The following is a 25795-nucleotide window of genomic DNA, read 5'->3' as shown; positions in this document are numbered from 1 at the left end:
AGAACCTGAAGGAATTGCTTTTCTCTACAATTATCTGACACATTTATTGGTATGATTTTGCACTTCTAATTAATTGCTTCACAGGAATAGCTTTTCAGGGTGAAAATGCTATTTGGAAAATTACCACTACCTTTAAGTTGGATTGACTCTTCTGGGAGAAGTGACAGTTTGCTAATGATTTGCATACATACCTTAATTCTCCTACCTAGTCACCTAATCTTTCTTGCTAAGGAATGCTGTAGTTACTCATTATAACTTCTAATTTTTTTTCTTATTTTTGTTTGTCTTTCTTTATTTGTAATTTTGGCAGCAGACGCTTCAGAGACTGAGTGGTTTAAAAAAGCTTGTTGTCTTTACAGTTGCTAGACTTCACTGTAACATGCCTCGGGCTCCTTCTTTTTTATTTTAGAATTACGTTTTACCACATTGTGTGAAACATGAGTAATTTCTAGCTCTTCCTGCCACAGAGAAGAAAATTTAGGAAATGTGAATTTTTTCAGACAAGTTTGTTACAATGAGGCCTTGTTTTCTTTACTGGCTATAAATTCACATCAGTTTCTCTTTACTACTACTGCTGAGGACTAAGACAGGGCTTGGTTGAGGACAACATGTCTGATGTGGGAGTTGTCTGGGCTTAACATCAGGCTGAGTCTCAGCTGGCAGGGCAAGCAGTAAAAAGGTATCCCTCTATCAAATAGCAATTCTTCAAGAAATAATGAGCCAGCAAAATGATCTCATTTCTGTTCCTCTTGAAGGGCACTAATACAATATAATGTTGCAGGCTGTTTGTGCAAATTATATTTGCTGTATTAGGGCAGTAAATAAGTGACATTAATGGATGACTGGGCATCATCCTTTCTTCATGGATCACCATATCCCTGGTCCCACTCATTTACACACAAGACTTGCAGAGATCCCAGCTAAGATCTAATGCTGTCCAGTCTGTCTTTGCATAATGCATGACTTTCATATACATGCACCAAAAACTCCCTTCATATTTCATGCTGACATCAGCTCTGGCCTTCACTGAAAATCTTCTAAGTAAATTAAATTTATTTCCCGACACAAAAGGAACACTTTGGTCCCGCATGCACAGCAGCGTCAGCCTGTGCAGTCCTTTGTACTGTTAGGAAGCATGTCTGCCTGTCTTAGAAATCTCACCTCTCAGACACCATGAGTTGTGTTTTATTTTTGCATCTAGAAGTTAAGCCACTGGTTCTTTGCTCTCCTTTAAAGGCTGGTGGAACAATCTCTGTCTCTACGTCTCTTTCAAATGATGGCAGTGATTATGGGTGCAAAGTGATTCCTTTGGTCCCTCTTGTATTGGCAGAGTCAGGAGAACTGTTCTCTAATGTCAGTAAGTCTCGTGTACCTTCTTCATTTACAAAGTGTGTAAATTTGCATTCTTAATGGAGGATCTTAGTTGCATCAACAAAACAGGCCACTACCTCCTACAGGACACTGCAGACTCAGGTCACTCCACCATTTTCTCTGGGTCATTAGGGGTCCTAGCTTGAAGCCTGATGGCTGTTGTGAATCCTAATATACCTGTCCTATACACCTAACAGCAACAAGCTTAGTTGCCTTGATTAGCATTAGATGTTTCACTCCTGGAGTTGGACGTCTTCGACTTAGGCAATATTTAGACACTAAACACCTTCCTTTTCCAAATGCTTTTCCACAAACAGGCAAGTCATCAGGACTAAATCCCACCCAAGACTGTATCTGTCCTGATACCACATGGAACTTGACGAATGTAGCTATCTATAGTACAGCTGTTTAGATCTGAATTGTTTTGTAGACACCTTTTTTTTTACTCAGGAGAGAAAATCAGGCATTTCTAGGCAGAGGTTCATCTCACTCTAAATATAAAATAGGTCAGACAATTACATTTTTGTTTTGGGGTGAAATGAACCTAAATAAATTTCAGAGACTATTTCAAGGGCCTGATGCCAAATTTGGATGATGCAAATGTCACATAAGCTTCTGCCTCAAGCCACTGAAAATACTGTCAATGCTTAATTCTTACTAAGAATGACTCAGAAACCGAAATAAAGAAATGGGCAGAGAGCTGCCACAAAGTCAATAAAAGCCACAAACCACAGGGAATTGCAGGCAGTGCAGGCTGTCTTTATTTGCAAACAATGTACACCTCCTACAGACATTCCTGAGAGGGGTCTCCTGCTTGGTGATCAGTCACTGTAGCAGGAGCAGAGGATGACAAGCATAACAGCAGGTTACAGCGGCAGTGCTGATAGTGAACAGCTTCTGCTGAGCCCTGGAGACACCTTCCCACCCTTGCAACAGGAGACAAGGAATCTTTTTTGCATAGAAGCAGCATATGTTCTCCTTGGAATAAATTGCTAAGTGGGAGTGGCAATTTGTTCTTAAAAACATGATGCATCTCTTTCTTCTATATAAACAGCTTTATTCTGTAAAAGGGAAAATTTCCCTTAAGCCTGCAGGAAATGCTATCCTACTTCTATCTAATGGCATCCTCAGAAATACATTCAATAGCAATAACCATTCCAAGGAAGAGATAGGGATTTTGAAGGCTCTGCTGCATGTGTTCAACTTCTACATGTTAAAGAACAAGGTTATCAGAACATACTCAGCAGTCACCTACATTAAATGAGTCCATTTTTCTTGAATTCTTAAGTCAATCATCAGTCATTCTGAGTATTTTAATCCTGACTCTCCAACAATTGCTCCTGCTTCTTTTCTGTAAGTGGTGGCATGGTAGAGTTATACCATGTCAGAGCAGCAACAAGAGGAAGGTAACAAGACATCTTCTGCTGTAAGTTAAGACAATCTTCACTGACTGATTTAAAAATCCAGACTTAATCTACTGCTGTTTGCTTTACAAACCAAAATTTTTTGGCTTAGCAACTTATTCAAACATTATTTTCTAAACTAGACCTTTTGTGGAAGTGCTTCCTTATGATCTTTACATGTAATATGTTTGCATCATCTGGCACCCAGAGAGACAATAATGGTGATTTTGGTGAATATTTGTGTCATGTAAGATTTTGTTTACTTCATTGGCATCTATCTCTCTGCTTGGTTAGGAAAGTTTGATGTTTAGCCTTTCTCCCTAACCATGCCTGTTCATTCCAAGAGCTTGTTTGTGTATCTTTCCCATGTTGATTTTTAGAAAAAATTCTACATGGGTCAAACACGTTCACTGCTAAGGGTCTGATCCTGCGATTCTCAGCCCTCAAAGGATCAGGCTCGTTCACTCCTCCAAGTTACAATCTGTTTCCTTTACTTATATGTGTTGAAGCCCCTGAATAAATACCAGGCCAAGTCAGTCACATGAGTACAGCATTGAGAGCCCAGTGGCTCCCATACCAGTACAGGGGCTCAGAGGGCTGCCTGGGGGTTGATGCAGCTCAGGGACCCACTTGAGCTTTGCTAAAGACAGGTTCTCTACACACACAAGATTAAACTTCTTGGGACCATAACTTATCACGCTCAAGGCCAGAATTGGCACCTGCTTCCTAAAGGGTCAGACACTATGTCTAACTTTCCTACTTTCCTTATTCACTTTCTGACTGAAAGGTTGTGGATTTTTTTACAGTTGGTCATTGCTGAAAGAATGTCTTCAAGCTCTGCAGCAATTATTCAAACTACATACATTTGCATGTTGCAAGGTTTTTTTTCCTTCCAGAAGCATTTTAGATGTACTAACCTACTTTATTTGTAAGGAAAAAAACCCAGGCTGCTTGCCTTTTGAATTAGACTGGCCATTTGTTGAACATTCCCTATTGCCACACTTATAATACGTTTTGAATTAATGATAATTTGTTTATAATTTTTCTCCCTGGATAAACTTCATGCTGTTGACACAGTGTAAAGGTCTAAGCAATGACTTCTAATACTTATTTGACTCTTAGTCCCAGCTTGTTCCAACTCTACTGACAAGTATGATCGATTTTCTTCCATTTGTATGTTCCCAAATGATGTACTTGGGCATCCTGTGAAGAGTTATACATTTAATTTTAAATATGAATATATATGTCATACAACTTTTTGTATCAGGATTTTAACTTGGTAAACGATTGGGTTGCCATATAAAGGAAGACAAACTTCATTTGATTCATCTGTACTGTAGAATATTGAAATTTTATATTCATTGATTGAATGATTTAATGGGAAGAGCATGAGAATATGAAAATATGTTTCTTTATGGAGCTTAAGATACTCCCACTTTTTTTTTTTTTTTCAGAAGTTGTGATGTGGCGTTGTTCAATTACAAGAGCAGTGCCAAGGTCACAGTTGGGTGTATTGCTTCAGGAATCTAGAGCTTTCAAAGGGAATTTGGAAAGTATGTTTCTCATGTATGCACTTCACCATCATTAACATTTACCAGACGTACCTTTGTTTATATTCAACATCATCAAGTCACCTTATCACTCTGCTCAAATAAATTCAGAAGCTCTATTAGATTTACCATTACACTGTCCCAGCAGTCTGTATTAGCTGCAGCTTTACTCTCACATTTCCCCCTGTGATAACAGCAGGGAGTGTTATATGCTGCATTTTCTTTGATGAGTTTTATCTCTCTTTGAACAAATAGTATTTGTGACTCAGGAGCCATAATAATAGCTTGAACAGCTTTAACTATAAATACACGATAATATCACCTGAAGTTTGGTGGGTTTATTTTTAAATTTGAAATCTCACAAAGGTATTTAAAAAAAGTAAAAGAATATTTGTTAAAACTTTATGTCCAGTTAGTGATTAATTTTCATTTCATATGTCCGTTTTGTTTTCTTGAATTGGAGAGTTTAACAACTTTCCAGGGTGTAACTGATCCAAATGCCTCATGTTATGAGTTTCAAAAATATCTGTTCCTGCAGATTTTCAAACCAGAGCACTATTTAAAATATGCTAGCTATGTGATCCCAGATAGACAGTAATGCTCTAACAGATTACAAGCACATCCATTTAGAAAGCAAGACACAGAGAGCTGAAAAGTTAAAATATTTGCTTTCATTAAAATAAGTATTTCATGACAGATATTCTTCAAAGGGAGTATATTTTTTTAACATGGATATCTTCAATGCCCTAGAAATATTTCTTGATCAAAACCCATCCATGCTACCTTACTTTCATCAAAGAAAACCATATCAGCAGAACTTCAGGGAACTCCCAGGCGAGGATGATCATGAAAGTAGGACTTGGGAGGAGCAGCAAAATTATTCAAATATGATACTATCGAGAATACCATTGTTTGTAAGGAATCTGTTCATAATCCTAACACTTTGCAATAATTACTAGAACTTTATGAATGTCTAGAAATACAGTAGGTCAAAGAGTTTTCCTTTAATACACAACTGGACTGACTGACAACATGGAAATATCAATGAATTATTTGACAAAATTCCCTCTTTTTTTGGTCATCTTTTCGTATCTCTTCTTCTTCTATTGCTGTGATAACAAGCAAACACACAAGAGATCCTGAAGATATTATTTATACTGCAGCAGGTTCCAGGAAGCAAAGGTTGTTGTGCTTTGTATTGACAAATACAAGAAAACATAGTCACTGTCCAGAGAGTTGTTTAGGGAACAACGATTAGTATAGAGATATTATATCACTGAGACACAAAGAGTTGAAAAGGAGAATTGCAACCAAATGGTCCAGGAGTCTAGGGCTGATGATTGGGCTGGGCAGTTACAGAAGGATTAATTGAAGTATCTATTTTAGGAGAAATCTTGCTTCTACACCATTTGAAAGAACAAAGATTAGAAACACATCAGTGAGTAGGGGATGGTACTCAGAATCTTGTGAACTCTCTCAGAGATATGATCAAAGGAAGATATGTTCTTCTCTACAGAGAAATGAAAAATAAATTTGTGTCTCTCGGACCCCACAACTGAAGACTTGAAAGAAAAAGAAGACTGCAAATATTCTGCCTGAGCTGGACCTGGACTTTAATACTAGACACTGAGGAGATAGGAGTATTTGTAAAATAAATGTTTAATTGTCATCTGGGCAGCAGGTAGAAGAGAGGAAGGAAGACTGCCACTAATGAGAAAAGAGGATATAATTTGAGATTAAGGAAAATAAGTGTAGAACTGTAAAACCATTCATAAATTAAATGGCAATGGACTACTCAAGTTATGTATTAAAATGATTACATTTAATTATTATAATGAACTGGGGGGGGAAGGGGTGTTAAATATAAGTTTTCATTCTTCTTTATTTTTATATCAGGTATGGTATGTGTGGTCTTCCAAGAGTACCAAAATATACTACTCTACCTACCAGGAATTGAACTTGATGAATCTTGTTGGGCCCTGGGAATATAAAACCTCTGTCTTGATCTTGCAAACAGATCTGCATTGAAAAATTCTTAAATAAAAATATGAAACAGAACTTTTCTTGCAAAAGAAACTCTGTTTGTAGCCTGAGTCAGGGTTAGAATCTTACTAGGCAAACAATACATATAAACAAAAGAGAGTTTAAGATCGTTTATGAAACCATGACATTTTACGGAGTTTTTCATAGAACTTTTCTCTGTCTTTATAATTTTTAAGAAGTCTATCCTTTGTGTAATAACACTCATTCTTGTAAGAAAAACTGGTTTTCAATAATCACAATTTGAATAAAAGGATATTTACTTCATCCTTTTCCTGATAGATTCAAATGTTATGGGTTTGAAAGAAGACAAAATAAAAATCACATATAAAGTGCCTTTATTTCTGCTTTTTCTTTATTTTTGTGTTTATATGGTAATCTATTTGATCCATGAATAAAAACAATGTCTAGGTTATTTTACCATCCTGCAAATGCTGTTTTATTGTTGTGCTTGTTTTGTTGAATTATGAAGGAATTATCAGAAAAAGTTATTACTTTTGCTTTGCCCCTTATATTAATGCTATATTTCAGTATACTTCTTGACAGACTCATTAAGACACCAGGGCAAGCTGGAGAGCAGTGCCTCTTCTCCTGCATTTCAATGTTGTGAATTTATAGCAAATGATTCACTGCCAAGCAGAACTGACCAAAAGAAACCATTTTTAAGTTTTAAAACCTGACTTTCTCTGATTGCATCTTGGGTAACAAAGGTAAGGATAATATTTTGTCAGGTTTTAGAGTTTAATTAAACCTTTTAATTCCTGAAGCATTTTGCCATTACAAAACTTACCATACAGTTCTTCTGAAGCCTTTGGAGACCTTGGATTTGCAAAGACCCCACCAGTGTGGATTAATAGCACGATCTTTGGTCACTACCTTGGTTTAAATTCAGGAGAACTGTATTTTCTAAGAAAGCTGAATTTGCTGACAACTTTTTCAAACTTCTTTCCTTGAACAAGACAACAATTTTCTGTCAATCTGCATTGTGAGAATTTTATTTTCTTAACAAGCTTTACATTTGTTCAGGCAGCATCAAGACAATATAATTGTATTATATAATTACATAATAAGCTTTTTCCAGCTCAATATATTAATTCACAATATTTGCACTCTATTTAAGTATTGCATCTCCTATCAAAAAGAAAACCTTACATGTTCTTTTGGTAATGATTAAGAAAATCAGGAAGTTTACATTTAAGGATGAAACCCAAACCACAGTTAGTCCTGCATCCCTCAAAGCAAAGACATATCTCATTTTAACTGACATAAAATCTAAATTAATAAACCAAACATAAACATTAACAAACCAAATAGGAATCATATTAGACAGTGAGGCATTCCCCTAGTTACAGTATAAGAACTGAAGGTCAAGGTGTGTTTAGTAGTTGCTGAACATGCATGGAGCATAATTCTTCATTTAAAAAAAACCCAAACATTGTGAAGATATCCATTTTGATGTGCAACTTTGCAAAATAGTTATATTTGTTTCTTTCACACATGACATTCCTTACTCACACAAGAATGGTGTTCATGTTTCAACAATAGTCTCAGAAGAGAATCAGTGAAAATTTGTGGAGGCCTTGCCGATAAGGAGAGAGAGATGAATATGCATTGGCACCATTGTTTCACTTTAAGGTTGTTGAGGCTTCTGTTACAGAAGCATTAGAAGGTCAGTTGTGAGACTGAGATGGGTGCAATGCTTTGAGTTCGTGGCTACAGAGACCACTTGAGGTTTCCATTATGATCCTTTGATGAGGTGATTAGTATAGGAAAATTATTCCAATTTGAACCTGAACCATCAGTATAGACATTATATAATATGGGCCATTACACTATGTTCTGACACTGTGATTATTTTTGTATTGTATTCACGGTAAAATAAAATTAATGGCAAATTAGAGACTTTGAGGTGAACATTCGAATAGCATTATAGACAAAGACAGAAAACCAATTGACACTGCATTGTCTAGTACATCAGGAATTAGAAGAAATGTTAGATAGTTAAAAGAAAGAATTAGAGGAAGGTAACTTCTCTTGCATGAGTTGACTAAAGGAATGAGTGGTCATGGAATGAGACAGAAGAAGCATCATCATTAATTAAAATCAGAACTTTGAAGGAAGAAATCACAGAATTGGCAAGCATCCGATAATATTCTGATCCCAACTTCATGCTGAAAACAGGACCTATGACCCTCCTAACAGATATTTAACTTACTGCTTCTTAAAGATGTGTTAGCAGAGACAACATAATCTACCCAGGTAATCAACTCCCAAGCTCCGCTACTGTCATTAGCTTTGATAATGTCTAAATTGAACTGTTTTATCTGTTTCTGCTCTGTGCATATCAGGTACCTTCCATACAGGAAAAATTTTTTCTGTATTCCAAAACTAGTGGTCTTTTCTCTGTAAGGATAAAAAATATCAATTCATCCTATCCTTTTTCAAAGGTAATTTTTCCCAAGATTTGTCATTTTTATCAACATCTTTCCTGACATAGTACCCCAACCTGGACCTGTTCCTCCAGCTAAACTCTTTAATTTCATTTGTCTGAAAAGAAAATCAGAAAATTAAGAAATGGTCATTTTTATGCACAGAAAACAATGACTAGTTTAACTGTTGAAATATATTCTGGAAAAAAAAAAAGAAATTAGTTTATTTAAAATGCACTCCATTTGCACAACAACATGGTTTTGAAATGGACTTGGGGGTGGGGGAAGAACTAGAATATCTGATATTTCCAGATTTAATGAAAATGTTCTCTTATTTGAGATGTTTTTATTTTGCCTGAAATCTTTTCAATTTTCATTGGTATGATTGTTCATGAACAATGTGAAATTGTGCATGAAATTATAGACATCTTACTATCTAACCATGTGTCTGTTCCATCCATTTTAAACAATATTGGACTGCCACAAGTCTCCTTTGGGAAATAAGTGTTATATTTAATATATCTCATCCTGCTTTGTGTGATTTCCCATGCTTTGGAAAGGAAATGATTTGTTAGGTAACAAACTTACAGCTGGCAAATACATACTTATTACAAAAATCCAAGAAATATGTCTAAAATTTCAGTGGAAGCTAACAAAACTGTGAGTGAACAGTGCACAAGTCAAGGCTGAAAAGAATGTGTTGGCAATGTTCATTTGAATTGCTCATATACATCAACTCATTCAAAATTAATTGCAACCACACAGAGGAAATACTTGATGTCATTGTGGAAAGCTCAATAGAAAAAAGCTGTTTATGTGCACCATCCACTAGGAAAATGAAGAAATTGGTAGAATACCTAGAGTATAAAATGGGAAAAATAATGAAGGTTTCACTGTCTTGAAAAAAAGGGATACATGAACCATATACATCTTGAATCTGCTCCCAAAAAATGGATGGCTCAGAAAAAAAGACAGCACAGATGAGTATTAAGAACATCTATCAAAAAATGCTGAAAAGAGTATTTGCACTGAAAAGGACTTGCACAAAACAATCCATGATAGAAATAACTGAGGCAATGACTGTGCTGAGAAGGTAAATAAGAAAACTCTGCTCATCCTTTTCTTACATAAAAAAAGGAAAAAGAATTTCCAACAAAAGAATGTCTGAAAGCAAAGCTATATTTACTCAAGACAGTTCCTTGATACTTGCTGGCTATGTTGAAAAGACGGGACACAGCAACATTTCCCAGATCTCAGCAAAGGCATGTGTAGCTCACAGATCCCGCACAAAGAGTGCAAGAGCACTACTGATTTCTCCTTCGTCTCCCAGTTTTCCAGAAGAGGAAGCGCCCACCATGCAGGTCAAAACCATCCATCTTGTCCAGGGATTTGAGTGGCAAATCTGTTTGGTTGTTGCTGAGCAGGTGCTCTACTATCTGCCAGTAAGTAGTACTAGCCATAGATACTATGACCATATAAGTGTTGATCCAAAAATAACAAGAGAATACAAAGTGATAAAAAACCTCATGTGCATAAAACATGTGCAGTATGTGCATAATAATTCATATTATCGTTTCTATTAGGAAGGAGGTAAACCTCATTAGAATGATTGTATGATTTTACTATATATTATTATATTTTTATATAATGGTTCCAGACCATTGTAATAAATGGAAATATTAAAATAGATTGGTCTGTTTATTGTATTATGAAAAACAAACAAATTCAGATTAATAAAATGTTAAGAATTCCTGTTTTAAATGTCTAGGTGATATGAACTTCAGAGACCCATTTTCCCCACCAATCCGTTGCTCAATTTTCTGTTTAACATTTTGATAGTGTTTATTTCATACCTGTCTAGTGTCTAATGTAGCAATGTGTATTTAACAACCAGTGCTGCAGATGGTGCCCCTGCTGGAGCTGAAACCGTATATGGAAATCTCATTATAACTTAGGAAACTAAACTCTTGCTTTAGATTTTGCTATTATGAAAAAAGTTTAGTGTGATGTTAAAATGCTGGCGTGGTGACAAAATCATAAAGGCAAGGAAATGCTGCGCTAAGGCTTTCACAATCTCCTTTACTCCTTGCCCAGAAGCTGGCAGCAGACGTGGCCCTGTGCTCCCAAAGGAGGAGTTCATTTATTGTGAGGGATGCTATATTTTCCAAAAAGCCTAAACAGCAAGTTATTTCAACAAATATCTTTTGTTTGTTGTCACCGCCTTGTGACACTTTAAAGAAATATAAGCTGAATTATTCAGTCCCATGTATAACAGCACTGCAAATTTCTCTCCAGGGCTTTGTGGAAGATGATTGTCTTTGAGCACAATAGACAGATTTTCTCCAGCTCACACCAAAAACGTGCTTTCCTTGCACCCAGTGCTTCTCATGTTTTTTGCATGAAGCAACTATGCACAGAGGAATCAGCTTTGTTGACTTGCACATCCACAGGCTGAGGAAAGCTCAAAACCCCCATATTTCTTGCTTGCTCCCACAAACAGCCACAACTGTAATGACAAAAGGTTCTGTGCTTGTCTGGAAGAATTTAAAATGACAGACCTAGTACTGTTAAGTGGTACATAAGCTTCAACAGCCTTATATTAAAGGGTTATTTTACAAAGGGAATGCTGTTTTATCTCCTATATTTTTGGATGTTACATAATGCCTCACATTGCTTGAAGTAGGTTTCATTAGTGAAACATGTAAAGATCATTGTATTTCCACTGGGAAGTTTCAGCTCTGTCCTGCAAGTTTCCTAATACTTAAAATAAGCTTCTTGCTCAGAGTTCTACTACTTAGATTTAGTAATTAAGTTACATCCCCAAATGCACCATACCATTAATTTAGGGTATTTCTGGCTTTAGAGGCCTGTGTGCTAATTGTAGAAACAAATTTATTCACAGTAAATTAAGACAAACAGGAAAGCCTTCAGATGAAATACTGTGGAGAATATTTGCTAAAGCTGAAATGGATTAAAAAGCTTCAGTAAAACTTTGTACTAGCAACTTAAATGAAACACATTTCAGAATTTAAACATAAATAGATAATTCAGTTTTAAAAAAATACCTAGAGAATATTAACTGAGAGTCATGAATGTTAAATCTTGAAGCAATGCTGCTGCTTTAAATGCTTAAGCTTTGCTAGCATAACTGGCAGGGTATATTTTTACTTTATGGAGAACACAAAAGTCTGCTAAAATGTTTAAGTACGTATTTTCATAACCCATGAGAAAGCACACATGCTTGTTCTTCATTTTGTACAGATTCATCCCTATATTTAACTTTGATATTTTGGATGATCATTATATTTTGATTCACTGTTATACAACTGTTAAAATGTAGGTTCTGCTTGTAACAGAAAAGTCACCACTTACTGCCGTGTTCAACAAATATTCACAAACATATTCAAACAAGTATTACTTTTCATTGGATAAAAAAATTTTCTGAATGTAATGAAATCCATTCCTACTTTTGGGTTTATTTTTCTTTTGTTGCATACTTGTCACTGTCATGCCTTGCCACATCATAAAGTCATGCCATATTTTTTTCCATAATAATAGGATTACTTGATGAATCAGCTACAAACATGAAAAACACACTTGTATTATTTAACCACAAAAAGGACACAGGGATCTTCTTTTCCTTTCAGCCAAATAATATGTATCTATATTATCAGTCCATGGAGCAAAAAGGCTTTACCATCTTCTGGATATACACCAAGCCAGGAACTGGGCACATATGGACTGTTGAGGGGGCTGTCCCATGCCCTGGGAAGTATAGGGAGGGCTTGCACTCCCTGGTCACACCATGTCCTCTCTGAAAAAGGCAGCACAGTGCTGTGAGGTCAGAGTTCAGACAGTCTCGCTTTGGACTCCTTCTTCTTCCTTATTCAGCAGCAATATCTGTTCCTCAGACTAGTGACAATGGACAAATGAACTAAAGGAGAAAATAAAAAGGGTGTATGGATGGGTCTAAGAATAGGTTATTTAACTTTTCTTTATGGAGAGTAAAATCCATCCATGTGCCCCTGAGCTTAGCTGCCTACATGAAACATATTCTCTCTGCATTTATTGACCTTATGATTCACACACTAGTTTGAATCAGACCCTTCAGAACACCCAGTTTCCTGATTCTGAAAAAAAATCTCAACTGTGTACTCTGACTGTCTCTCCTACAGGTAGAATTTTATTCAGAAATCCAAAATGTTTCTGTTCTAGCAAAACTTGCAGAAATAAAGCCCAAAGGAGATGCTTCCACAGGAGTACAGTTCTAGGCAATGGAGTTTTGGTTATTTACAACACAATTTGTTCCTAAGCTCCTCTGTAATTTGAGAATGTCCTCAGGATAAGTATTGTAGGGTGGTATCTAAGTTCCCATTCCTTACCCTCATGACATGACTGAGTTTTCATGGTCTCTAGAAGTGTCAGTGTAGTTGATCTGACTTCAACATTTACAAGAACCAACCCAGACTTTGTTAATTTTGGGGTACTTCCTTTAACAAAATTAGTGCAACCATAAAGAGATTTATTAAATGACTGTCCAGTTTTCTCTGCTACTGAATGTGTTCACTGTTCAGAGTTTAATTTAGTTACCTTACTTTTTAGAGATTTATTTTAAGCCTTTCTGATTTGTTGAAATAGTAATTTGCACGTTTTATAAGCTGTTTATAGATTTCAGCTGCTAGAAGGTTGTTAGGGATATGAATCTATTTTGCCTTCAGGCATGTCTGTCAAAGATTGATCTGAAATGAAAACATAATTACATACTGTTGCAGATTATGTTTTGATGGTATTTCTGATACCTTATAGAACTGAAACAGCCTTTTTTCTTTAGGGGAGAATAAAAACAGCAAAACCACATTGCTCCAGGGGAAGGAGTAGGTTCACTTCTACTTCTGCTAAAAAAATCTGTTATCAGGATTGGAAGTGCTGTCTGTGAAGAGCATGGGATCTCATATCTGAGAGAGACTGAATGGGTTTGATTCGTCATCTTCCCCTTTCAAAGCCTAACCAAGAGAAATATCTACAGCACTTCAAGAGATGATTACTTCGCCTAATCACCTGTCCCCATGGACAGTTGAGCAGATGTGTGTTGTAACCATAGAGGGGTGAAAAACAAGCAGAAGGTAAAGCCTGGGCTCTGGGTGGCAATACACATAGGCAGCTTCTCTGCCCTTCCCCTCCTGAAGAGCATCTCTGCTATGGCCAGATTGGAGGGAGCTCTTCAGCTCTGGCAGCACAGGAGCAGCATCTCCTTCACAAGCAGTGATGATGAGCTGCATTTTGCTCATAGTTTCCTGTAGTTACAGCATCCATTCATTAAAAAATACAGAGGGGAAGAGAAAATGAAAACTGTTTCTGTCATTAAGTTTACTTTCCTGAACCTGTTTTGCCTGATTTCAGGTTTAGCAATGGTAGGGCTGACAAAAGAAAAAAGAATAACTAGAATCAAGTTCTAATCCTATAAAGAATGATAGTTCCTTGCAATTTTTTTTTTTTGAGAGAAAAGATGAACTGGATGGGTGAACTATGAAGTGGGTGAAAAACTGGCTGAATTGTTGAATGTAATTCCAAGTGCAACCAGCATCTCCTTACAAACAGCACCCTCAGAGGTCACCACTGAGCTCTTCTCAAGCAAGCTGGAAAGATGGATTGACAGAAACCTCCTGCAGCTCAACAAGAGCAAATGCAGAGCTCTGCATCTGCAGAATAACCCATTCAGCCTCTGCACAGGCTGTAAAGCAGCTGGGAAGGAGTGGACATGGAGGGGCCTGGCAGGTACATGATGAGCAGGAGTCAGCAGTAGGACAAAGTAGCAATGAAACAAAGATCTCATTGGGGCAGCACTAGCATTTATATGGCCATTTCATATTACATGTAAGGAAAAACGTCCTCACACAGAGAGTTAATTTAAGGAGTAGGTTCCCCAGAGATGATATGGAACATGAATCTTTGGAGATACTCAAAACTCAGCTGGCCAAGGCCATCCATGTGCTTTGAGCAGGAATCCAAGGACTCTTACTATCTGAATTAGTCTGTGTTTCTGTGACAAAGAAAAAAAAGCACAAACCATGCGTTATTGCTCCTAGATGTAAAGATTTATCTGGGTAGGGGACCTTGTTCACTGCTCTGTCTCATAGATCAGGAAAATTTCTAACAGTAAAAAAATACTGAAAGAGGGGACAGGATAATGGAAAGTAATCAATAGTCCCTTCGGATTATAAAAACAGTAGCCTGGAGAATTTTTGTGTCGGCCAAACCATTGGCAGAAATGGACCTAAGTTCTATGAGTTTGACATAAACTCATCTGTTTACATGAACTGAACTATTTTTATATAGCTGCTTACAGGACATATGAGAAAGGTGGGTCCAACTGTGCAAAGATAAGACTGGAAATCAGAAGGCTCCTCACAGAATTACAGGATGCTAATTATTTTTCATAAATGCTTAAAGAAAGCTCAAATGGAAAATAATGTACAAAGGTAATAGAGTATTACTAATATCATTTTACTTAGTATAAATGTTGCTGGCAGTAAAAGGAGATGAAGAACACAACCTTGCTATGCCATAAAATTTATATTAAACAGAACTACCTATAAATAGAATCTTTTAAGAAAAATCTCCTTAAGGATCAGTTATTCTTCATGCTATGTGAAATGATTAGTAACCACAGGAAAATAATCTTCCACCTGGCAGATAAATATACAGGATATCAAAAATGGCTATATTTGTTAACAGAAATGGAGAATAGACAAAGACACAACAAAGACAATTTTAAAATAAAATGTAGTTATACCAGTGGATGTGTTTTTTTGAAAAGCATAATGCTCTTTCAGTCTTTTATATTCTGAAGACCTCACCACTTTGTCCCATAGTCTTCTGTGGCCATGGGCTATCACTTAGTGCCTTTTGCTAGAGCACATAGATCTGCTTAGCCCTTCTTTTCCAAGTTCATGAGACTTTGGGGTAGCAGAGAATAGGCAAATATGAAATGTGAAGATCTGGTCTGTGATAATTACATATGAATTTTAGGACATCAGTGTTTCCTCTGGGATGAAGTTTTAAAACATTGTGAAAACACGTATTTCTGTATTTGAGTTGTTTCAGACTATTTTTCTGTGCTGCCTATCTAGCCTGTGCAACTTTCAGTCTGAATAACTGTTTCCTGCAGAAATTCTAAAAAAAGAGAAACTCATCCCACACAAGCTCAAAACTAGTTAGGTGCTATTTTACATCACTGCACAGATTTCTTTGACAAGGACTAGAGATGCACAGAAACAAGGGAAAATGTGAAATCACAAAAGTTAGGGTATCATTGCAATAATTCCTTAAATTTTAAGTAAGTAGCAGAAAAGAAGCAATAATTTATATTTTACAACTATTCTAAACTGAAAAATTTCAGAAGTACAAAGCTCCTGGCCTTTCTGGTCCCCTTCAGAGGATTTAGATGCTTTAAAAATGAGTTTGCTTTCTGAGGTCACTTGTCTCTTTCTTGGTCCTGTCCCAGCAAAGGTCAGCAGCAGACACAGAGCTCTGAGCTTGGAGAGAAAATGGGGTTTGCTACCAGCTCTGCAGTGCCCAGGAAAACCAGGTGATGAGAAAGGAGATTTTGCAGTCTGTTACAACACAGGGTTCATCCACAGTGAGCTGCTGAATATTGGATACAGCCTAGTCTATGATTTGCTCACACCTGAATGATGGTTTTGATACTGATTTTGAATCTGCATCATTTCTATGAATGACTTTAGAAGCTTCTGTTTTGATATGTGCTGCTTAATTTGATGCATCACTCTTTAGTTACAGAATTGCCATTGCTGATTTTGGATAAAAACAATACATTCTACTGCCTGGAGGAATATATTTTCATCTCCTATTTGATACCTGGCATTGTTTCTGCTGAAATATATTTGGTGTAATTTCCTCAATAACTGATTTCAATGACGTGGGGGTTTTTTGTGTTGGATTTGAGGGGGTTTTGTCCATGTTTTGATTTGCTCTCCATTCTTCAAATCATGCTTATCAAGATATGAAAGAGTATGACTTTAATGCAGAGAAAGCAGTAATGACCACAACAAATACTTTTAAATCCAATCTTCTCTATAGTGGAGTAATACTTCTGATTGGTGGAAAATCTAGACATGCTTTTGATCTCTCTGTAGATGGAAAATCCTTTATGAGATTTGCATAGGATTTGCATTTTCATTTCATGAACATATATTTTTATTAAATTAAGAAGGAAATTATTTAGATAAGTGTGGATATTTCCTCCTCATATTCTTGTTTGTGATTTGAAAAACTTCTCTAGAATATGTAGTTCTGATATTATCAAGAAAACAGTTTTGAACTGTGTATGACTAATGACTGTGTAGTTTATCGCCTATGGGCAGTGTTTAGTACAAATTTTTAATTCAGAAAGATATTATATTTTCCACACAATTGTACATAACTTACATTAAAAGATTAGATAATAATCATGCCACACATATCATGGAAGGGATCTTGAGTTTGTGTTTTGCATCCATTTGTGACTGTTTCTTGCAGACTATGAGCGCTCAAAACAGCACGACTGCAAGCAAGTAGAGGTCACTTGGAAGTGAGCTGCTTTCTGCTGGCTGTATTCTTAACTATTCAGTCTTTCCAGTGTGTTTTTATTGCCTTTTGGTACACAAGATATTCTTTAGCTTCTTTGGCATAGCTGAAGGAAGAAAGTGATGATGAAAACAAGATATCTGTATGTATGTATGTATGGCCAAACTTCGCGAACGAAGATTTGGGAAGGGCTGTCCCCACGTGGGGGTGGCCCTTCGAGGCTGCGCAGTGGATTTTTTAGGTGAGGCACAGCGTGTGCAGAACTGTCCACACCGTTTAAGTCCCAAGGTCCATCTGCCACGGCCGAGCGAGCTTGGACGGTGACAGTGAAGTCCTCAGGACTGTCTACAGCCCCCGGTACTAACTGGGGCTGACCCTGTTGAGCATCCGAGATCTGACGGGATCGGATGGTGCGGTCTCCACTGAGACTCGAACTCACGACCTTGTGATCAGAGTCTGGAGTGCTCACCATTACACCACGGGACCGCCCACAAGATATCTACAGCATGGGCTAAATTGATAGGTCAACTCCTATTTGGGTATACACCAAAATCCCATCCAGGATGGAAAATGCAAATATATACAAAAGAAAAAATTAGAAAAACATTTGACTTAGAGGTATCCACGAAAAGGGCTTAACTGAAAGATGGAAGACTGAGGGTATGTCTGATATACCCTGAAGCACGGTGTGCCAGCACAGGACAACTGGGACAGCAAAGCCTGAAGGGAAAGGGGGAGAGGGAGTCACACCTGGTTGTCTTCCTTATACTGCCTCTTATGTGGGACCTTGAAGTGAATGAATCATGGAATCATAGAATGGTTTGGGTTGGAAGGGACTCTTAAAGGTCATCTAGTCCAACTCCCCTGAAACAAGCAGGGACATCTTCAAGTATATTGACTTTCTCAGAGCCCTCTTCAACCAGGCCTTGAATGTTTTCAGGAATAGGGCATCCACTACCTCTTTTTGACACTTGTTCCAGTGATTCACCACCTTTTCGTTAAAAGTTTCTCCTTATATCTAGTCTGATTATACTCTCTTTTAATTTAAAACCTTTAGGTCTTGTCCTATCACTACATGCCTTTGTAAAAAGTCTTTCTCTAGCTTTCTTGTAGGCCCCATTTAGGCACTGGAAGGCTGCTAAAATGTCTTCCTGTAGCTTTCTCTTCTCCAGGCTGAACAAACCCAACTCTGTCAGCCTGTCTCCATAGGAGGAGTGCTTCAGTATTCTGATCATCTTTGTGGGCTTTTTCTGAACTTGTTCTAACAAGTCCATGTTTTCTTTGTACTGGGGACCCCAGAGCTAGATGTAATGCAGCAGAGGGGGTCTTACCAGAGTGTAACGGAGAGGCTGAATCACCTCCCTCAACCTGCTGGCCATGTTTCTTTTGATATAGCCCAGGACTGGTGGCATTGCTGGCTCATATCCTGGCTCATATCTCCTCCACCAGCACCCCCAAGTCTTTCTTGGCAGGGCTATTCTCAATCCATTCATTTCCCTGCCTGTGTTGATGCTGAGGATTGCACCCTCAGGTGTTGGACCTTGCACTTGCCCTTGTTGAACCTATTGAGGATCCCATGTTGTACCTCAATGATCCCCACATAGGGTTTTGCTTCAAAGGAAGCAAAAACTTTGGAAAAAGCACTGTACTCTTTCATAGTTTTGCAGTGTGGGCAGCTAAGGACCTAGGGGTAAACTGCAGAATTAGGCTACATGCTGGTATATATGCTAGGTGTAACCACAGGCATCCAACTGGACTTTGTTTTGGCTCTACAGTCACACAATTTCCTGCAGAGCACAACAGCCCTGGTTCCATGACAGGTGGGTAATTCCAGTCTCATGAAATCTGCACCCACACTCTGAAACAAAACCTGATACAACAACTGAAATGGCCACCAAGGATTAAAATTGCAACCTGTGAAGGATCTCATCATGGAGCAGGGAAGTGCCAATAATAATTTCTTTCTCTGAAGCCCTGCTGTGATCACACCTTCAAAAATTGTATGTACTTCAAAACACTCCCAAAACAGAAAGATGCTGTCAGCAGAGAAAAAGACCAACAGGAAGTGTTATGAAGACAAACAGATGGATTAAAAGATGTGATGTGGACAGAAAGAAACAGAAAGAGGCTACCTATGTTTGCATGAGGTTAAAAGAGGGAAAAGATAGATCACCACTAGGAGCAGCCTGTTGCATTGCTTTTGAATTGGGAGTTTCATGCTGAATGTTAAGAAAGAAATCCTTGGCATTATTTCTAAGGAATCCATGTAGCAGCATTTCCACTCAGCTCTCACCCATCCTTAGAATTGCACCAATAAATATTGCAATAATGTTTTGCGTTTGTGTCATAGTAAGTACCAAAAAATGTTTCCACAACAGAAGACATATTGCTTTCCTTCATTAATTTCCATATAGCCATAAACAAAGAGAAATACTAACACTACATCCTCAGCCAAACTATGCTCTCACAAATACTAGGTCAGTGAAGTCCATGCACACAGACAAAAGCTGATTTGACCTAGTGTGAGATACAAGCAAAGCAATACTAGTTGAACATTTATATCCTTAATGAGATCATATTTAATATGCCATGAGCATTTCTGGTCACCTTAGTACAGTAAGGTAATTGTAGAAAGAAAGTGACAGCAGGGGACATTCAGTATTGTGGAGACTTGAGTGTTTCAATTTTTTGCTGAACATTGGTGGAAGTAGGGCTGTGTTAAAAGGAAAAGAGAATTGGAGGGGCACTGAGGTACATAAAGGCTGCTACCTATTTAAATTCCAGTCAGAGATAACAGCACAGGTTTGTCACTGTGAATGAAAGTTCAAAACAATTAATGTGAATGAAAGTTCAACACAATTAATTCACTATGCTTTCTTAAGTGTGATTATTAAATATAGCTGCAGTCAGTTTGAATTAGATTATTTATTATTGGAAATGGGATATTAAAAGCTACTCACATCAGTGCTTTCTACCCATGGTGCAACACCATTTTGTTATGAGTTCCATGAGCCATTTTCAATTTAAATTGAGGGAATTCTGAGGACTACAAGGGCTGAAATCCAGTTTAAATTGCTGTCCTTTGGAACACACTCTCAATTCTCAGGAAAAAAAAAGTTTTTGATTTTGCTGCAGCTGCCTCCCACTCTTACCCACCCCTTTGGGCGCAGAAATCCAGACACAGAGTAGGTTTATCACAGTCATGTTCTCATGTTCTCTTCCTTTGGCTGAGGACAGAAAAAAGAGGCTGAAACACTAACCTGAAATCTGCAGCCATGCCTTGCCTGTCTGCATCTGTACTAAATCCTAGAGCAGATTTTAAGATTCTTGCTACTAACAGAGCAGTTATATAGAAAGAGCTTAATTATTTATTATTTTGGAATCTAAATAGATTTGGGTTTAGTACTAAATCACTATTTCATTTTGCTTTAAATGGTTAGCTTTAGTGAGGACTACTTTGTTGCCCCTACGCTTGTTTCCTTTTGTTCTGGCACATATTCTGATTTCTTTCAAGATGGTATTGATTTCAGTGCAGTTTCCACCTTCACTGCTTTAAATACATTGTGTTCTTTAGAAGTGCAGCATCAATAGTTGCTCGCTGTTTGCAGATTGATGCATGGAGAGGATGGAAAGCTTCTTGCTATTCTGCAGAGAGGCAGTATCACACCACCATTTGTGTCCTTGCAAATTAGATGCTCAAATATTAAGGATTTTAGAGTCTTTGAAAATTAAATGGGAATGTTTTTAACCTTTAGTTTACTGTGTCATAATATGTGTGCTACAGTAACTATCTATTAATGCAATAAATATCTGTAAGTACAAAACCCCAAGTCTTCTGTTTCAAACTGATCTTGTGACTGACACCAACCACCCTTTATAACGTGATTGATGAGCGTAAAAGTAACGGGAAGCACATAAACACATATACAACCACACTGTCAGTCAACCACAGCAAATCATTCACTTAGAAACTAAAAGGGGATAAAATATTTACCTTTTAAAGAGAGGGGAAAAAAGACAAGTGTGGCAGAGAGAGAAACATGAAGATCAACAAAATGAGTCATAAACATACCTTCTGATACAGAGGTCATGAAACTCAGATATTGTTGTTACAGTAAAATCAAAAGTGAGCAATTCAGATCTATAGAAAAACCCTGTGAGACTGAGCTATCAGCCAGAAGCAGCAAGGAGCTCAGCTGCTGCTGGCTGGCAGGGAGGTGGTTTACTCCCCAAGAATTCACATAGTGGGAGTTCACAGGACTCTGCAGGTGCACGAAAACAGCCTGGGTGAAATAATATAAACATGGGACTTGTGAGAGATAGGTTTTAACCAATTGAAGTATCTGGCGTGGTGGTGTGTTAACTCTTTTAGCCAATAAGCTGTAGTCCTAACCCTTTATAAACTGTGTGCTTTGTGTAATAAAAGGTCTTCACTATAAACTTCATAAGCTTGTTGGTGAAGTCCTTTCTCTCTGCCGAAAATTGTTTACTTTAAGATATAGTTCAGAACAGCTGATTGCAAATTGGATTATTTGAAGACTTAACCATCGAGGTGATTTGTTTTATGTAACCTGAATATTTAGCCCAGTTAAAAAAAAAGTAAAAAATAAGATCTACCATTCATAATCCCAGCTCAAAATTATGTTATGGCATGCATAATTTTTTTTTCACATTGTCATCTTTATTCCTAAATTTCTGGGGTTTTAAAAATTAAAAGTGAAGTCATGTAAATTTTATGTGAAACACTAGGACTAAAATGCCTTATGTTCCCTTAGGAGAGACACTTTTAAGAAACAGGTTTTATGATGACTATAAGATTATACATATATTTCACAAGGTGGTACTCCTATCACTAAGACTAATATTATTCAAAATAATTAAAAGTTTATTTCTTATGGTAAAACTTTCAACAGATATATTTTTTTAAATTGCTTGTTGTTATAATTGGTATATTTACTCATTTGAATGCAATAATGCACAAAATCAGACCTCTTACAAATTTATATTACTCCATTAGATTCATCAGAAATAATTTTTTTCTTAAACATAAGAGTCTTGTCTTACAGGTACTTCATGCGAAATTGTATATTTTATATATTGCATCAATTACACAGCTTTCAGGAATAAAAGTACAGATAAAAATGCAGTACATATAGCTAATTGGTCTTCTGAGCTGAATTAAATATTTGAAAATAGAGCTACATGGGCTGAGACCAGGCAGCTTTCCCTAGTGAGCTTTGTCAAAATGGGGGATTGCAATGAAAAGGAAAATGTCAAGTGGGAAAACATACAAGTGAAAAAAAATCATATTCCAGCACAGAAAATTATGAGTTATAGTTTTCAGTTTTGCAAATTCCTGTCTAGAAGTTGCTATAGTGCTCTGGTTTTTGTGTTAATAAACATGAGCTTTTTCACATAAAATTTGAAGAAGGTACCTGGATTAAATATTTGAAAGTGGGGAGGATACTGGAGAATATTCAATTATCTTTTGATTCACAGATTAGTTATTCTTATTAGTCTGGAAAGACTTCAGAGTATTCATTCTGTTTTGTTGTGCTATATATTGTCTGCATTTGATTAGTAATGCATGATGAGTGTTTTCTGTAATTAAACCCGTAGTTGTTGTAAAGAACAATGAAATATGCATTGTCTTTTTTTTTTTTTTCACCTAACTCAAAACTGTTCATACTTGTAATTTAGGGCAGGTAAAACAGTCTATAAATGTGTCAATGACAAACAACCACTAAACTTGATTTTATGTTCCTTTTAAACACATAAGCAATCTTTCATTAGTTAATCAGATGCAACTGTCTTCCTGATGTAGCTTGATTCAGTGCTGAAGCATATTGACAGCTTGAATCAGCTCAAATCATCTGCTTCCCTTATTGGACAAACTACTGCTTATACGCCTACTTCTTTGAAGATATACTTAGTCTGAAGTCCAGGTTGGCCTCTAACCCGGAAGGGTTCTGGAATCTGTCTCTGCCATCATCACACTGTACTTGTATGCTCATGGTTCTCCATGCTAAATTCATCCTTAGCAGACACCCAAAATCGGATTTCTAGAGATCATCTTGGCATATAGGTAAACACCAGGTTTGACAGCAAGTTATTTTGTAAGCACTTGTGACAGACCTGGTGCAGAAGACCTGGAAGCTTGGTCCTGCCTGCCCTTTTGTGCAGGGCTACAGAGGCTACACAGCAGCATCCCCAGCGTGGTTGCATCCAGTGGAGGAATAGAGGAGAAAGTAGGCTGTGAATGATGCTACCACAGACTCCCAACTTATACTCTCTTCCTCTTTCCCGAAACCCACCTCAGTCCAAGGTTTCCTGCAGAAAACTACTGTATGTGGTGAGAATGATTTCTTTGGCCCCCATTCCTACACAGCTTCCTAAGCAACCATATTTTGTTGGGGCTATAGATTGAAGATTTTGTTTTGGATGTTGTTATTTTCATACAGGGCCTATGCATGAGGTAGTCAGTATTCATCTTTAGTTGAACATATTCAATACAAGCAAGAACATTCTAAATTTGCAATAAAGATCCTGAAACCTGTAATGGTTATTCTGGAAAACAAAACTGCTTGTGCTCATGAGCATGATGAGTAATTGCAATCTTGATGGAAACCAATACTGAAAACCAAACTGTATTAGAGGCAAGAAGTGGACAAAACATATAAAAATCTAAATTCAATGTGTCCAGTATCAAATCTCTGGCAGTGACCTAAGAATAAGTGTGAATGCTTCAAGATCCATATCCCAAATGTTTTCTAACTGCACTGTCAACTTGACAGTAACTTGGGCTTACCTTCACAGTGTGAAAATCAAAATGTGTGTGCATGATCTGAAAGAATGGCATGAAAACATGTGAGGTTGATTAAGGATTAAATGCTTGATGGCTGGTGCTGGAGAGCTAACTAGAGCAGCAGAAGAAAAACATGATGCTGTTTCACTAGATATTCATTAGAATCAATATTGTATTTTGGGAAGGGCCTCATAATCCTTTTAATCACACCATTTTACTTTTCGACAAAATTCCATAGGTCATGGTAGTTAAGTTCCTGATAACTGAGTATTAGCAACACACAGGACTGGGACCTGGGAATGAGCTGCAGAACTAATGGCAGATTGGCTCTGTGATGCCCAGATAAAAACTAGGTCTAGTCAGGAGTCAGATTAGGATTTCTAACTGGTGTACAGTAAACTCAGTTTTGTCACTCTTGTTATGAGGGCAGCATTTACTACTTTGGGTGTGGTTTACCCTCCAACTATAGAAATCTGGAATATAACCATCTATACCTGAATGGTTTCCTCTTCATTGCTTGTAGGGAGTGATAAACTTTAAGCTATAAATGAGGGAGGCAGAGCTCTCTGTTGAAGGGGGTACTGCATTGGATGGACCCAGAAACCTTACCCTGGCATGCAGGGGAGGAGCTCCAGGCTGGGCAGACTGGACTGCTACATCAGTTTTTACTAACTGCATTTATTAACTAACTGAAAAAGAAAAGTTTTCAGGAGGAAGAATGTGTGACTGCTTTAAATAGCATAAAGTTGTCTCTCACTGAATAGCAACTGTTGAGAAAGGGACAAAGAAAGAAAGTCAAAAAGTATAATACCTTTCATTTAGAAAAGCATCAAAATTACAGACACATACAGAATGGAATAACATATTTTATGTTTGCTATTCACTGTCTCAGTTTAAACAGACAAAGCAAATGAGTGAACCAGAAAGATTTACAGTATGTGTTGATATTCTTGCTGCAGGCAAAGAAATGTAGCAAATTGGGTTTAGACAGTTTTGAAGGGAATCCTTTTGTAGAAGTCTAGGCATACTATATTTTATCTTATTTCACAGTGCTGTGATTCAGCATGCAAAAAAAAAAAAAGCATAAGGAGAGACTTAAAGCATAATTGCATATAATTTTAATTAAAAATGGTAATGATATTTCCTTTACATAATTTTATTTTCAGAAAGTTTCTTGTAAGAGGAAAGAATTGGTAAATGAGAGTTACTGATGAGATGCAACTAAATGAGGTGCTTTCTTCTTTTGGGACAGGGTTAGAGACATCAGCTGAGCTTCCATTTTAATATCTAAAAATGAGGAAACCACTGTTCCCTGATTGCTGTCATTCCACACTCCAGTGGAGTACTCCACTTATAATATGAGAACCTCAACAGGAAGCCCTAAACCTCCTAACCCAAGGGAAAATAGAGCAACTACTTGTATTGATCAAATGTTAATATGGGAAAAACATTAAACCAAAACTATTCCTCATGCATAAATGTTTCACAAATGCCAATATACACATTCCTTTAATAATCTTATAGGGCCAAGCATATTTGATGCTTTTTCAAAGATACTTTTTCTTTAGTATTCCTATGGATCAACTTTTGAAAAACTGAAATGATACATTA

This window comes from Pithys albifrons, chromosome 4 (genome assembly GCF_047495875.1).
Source record: "Pithys albifrons albifrons isolate INPA30051 chromosome 4, PitAlb_v1, whole genome shotgun sequence".
Taxonomy (NCBI): domain Eukaryota; kingdom Metazoa; phylum Chordata; class Aves; order Passeriformes; family Thamnophilidae; genus Pithys; species Pithys albifrons.
The sequence above is the reverse complement of the archived record's forward strand: the minus strand, read 5'-3'. Positions refer to the sequence as shown.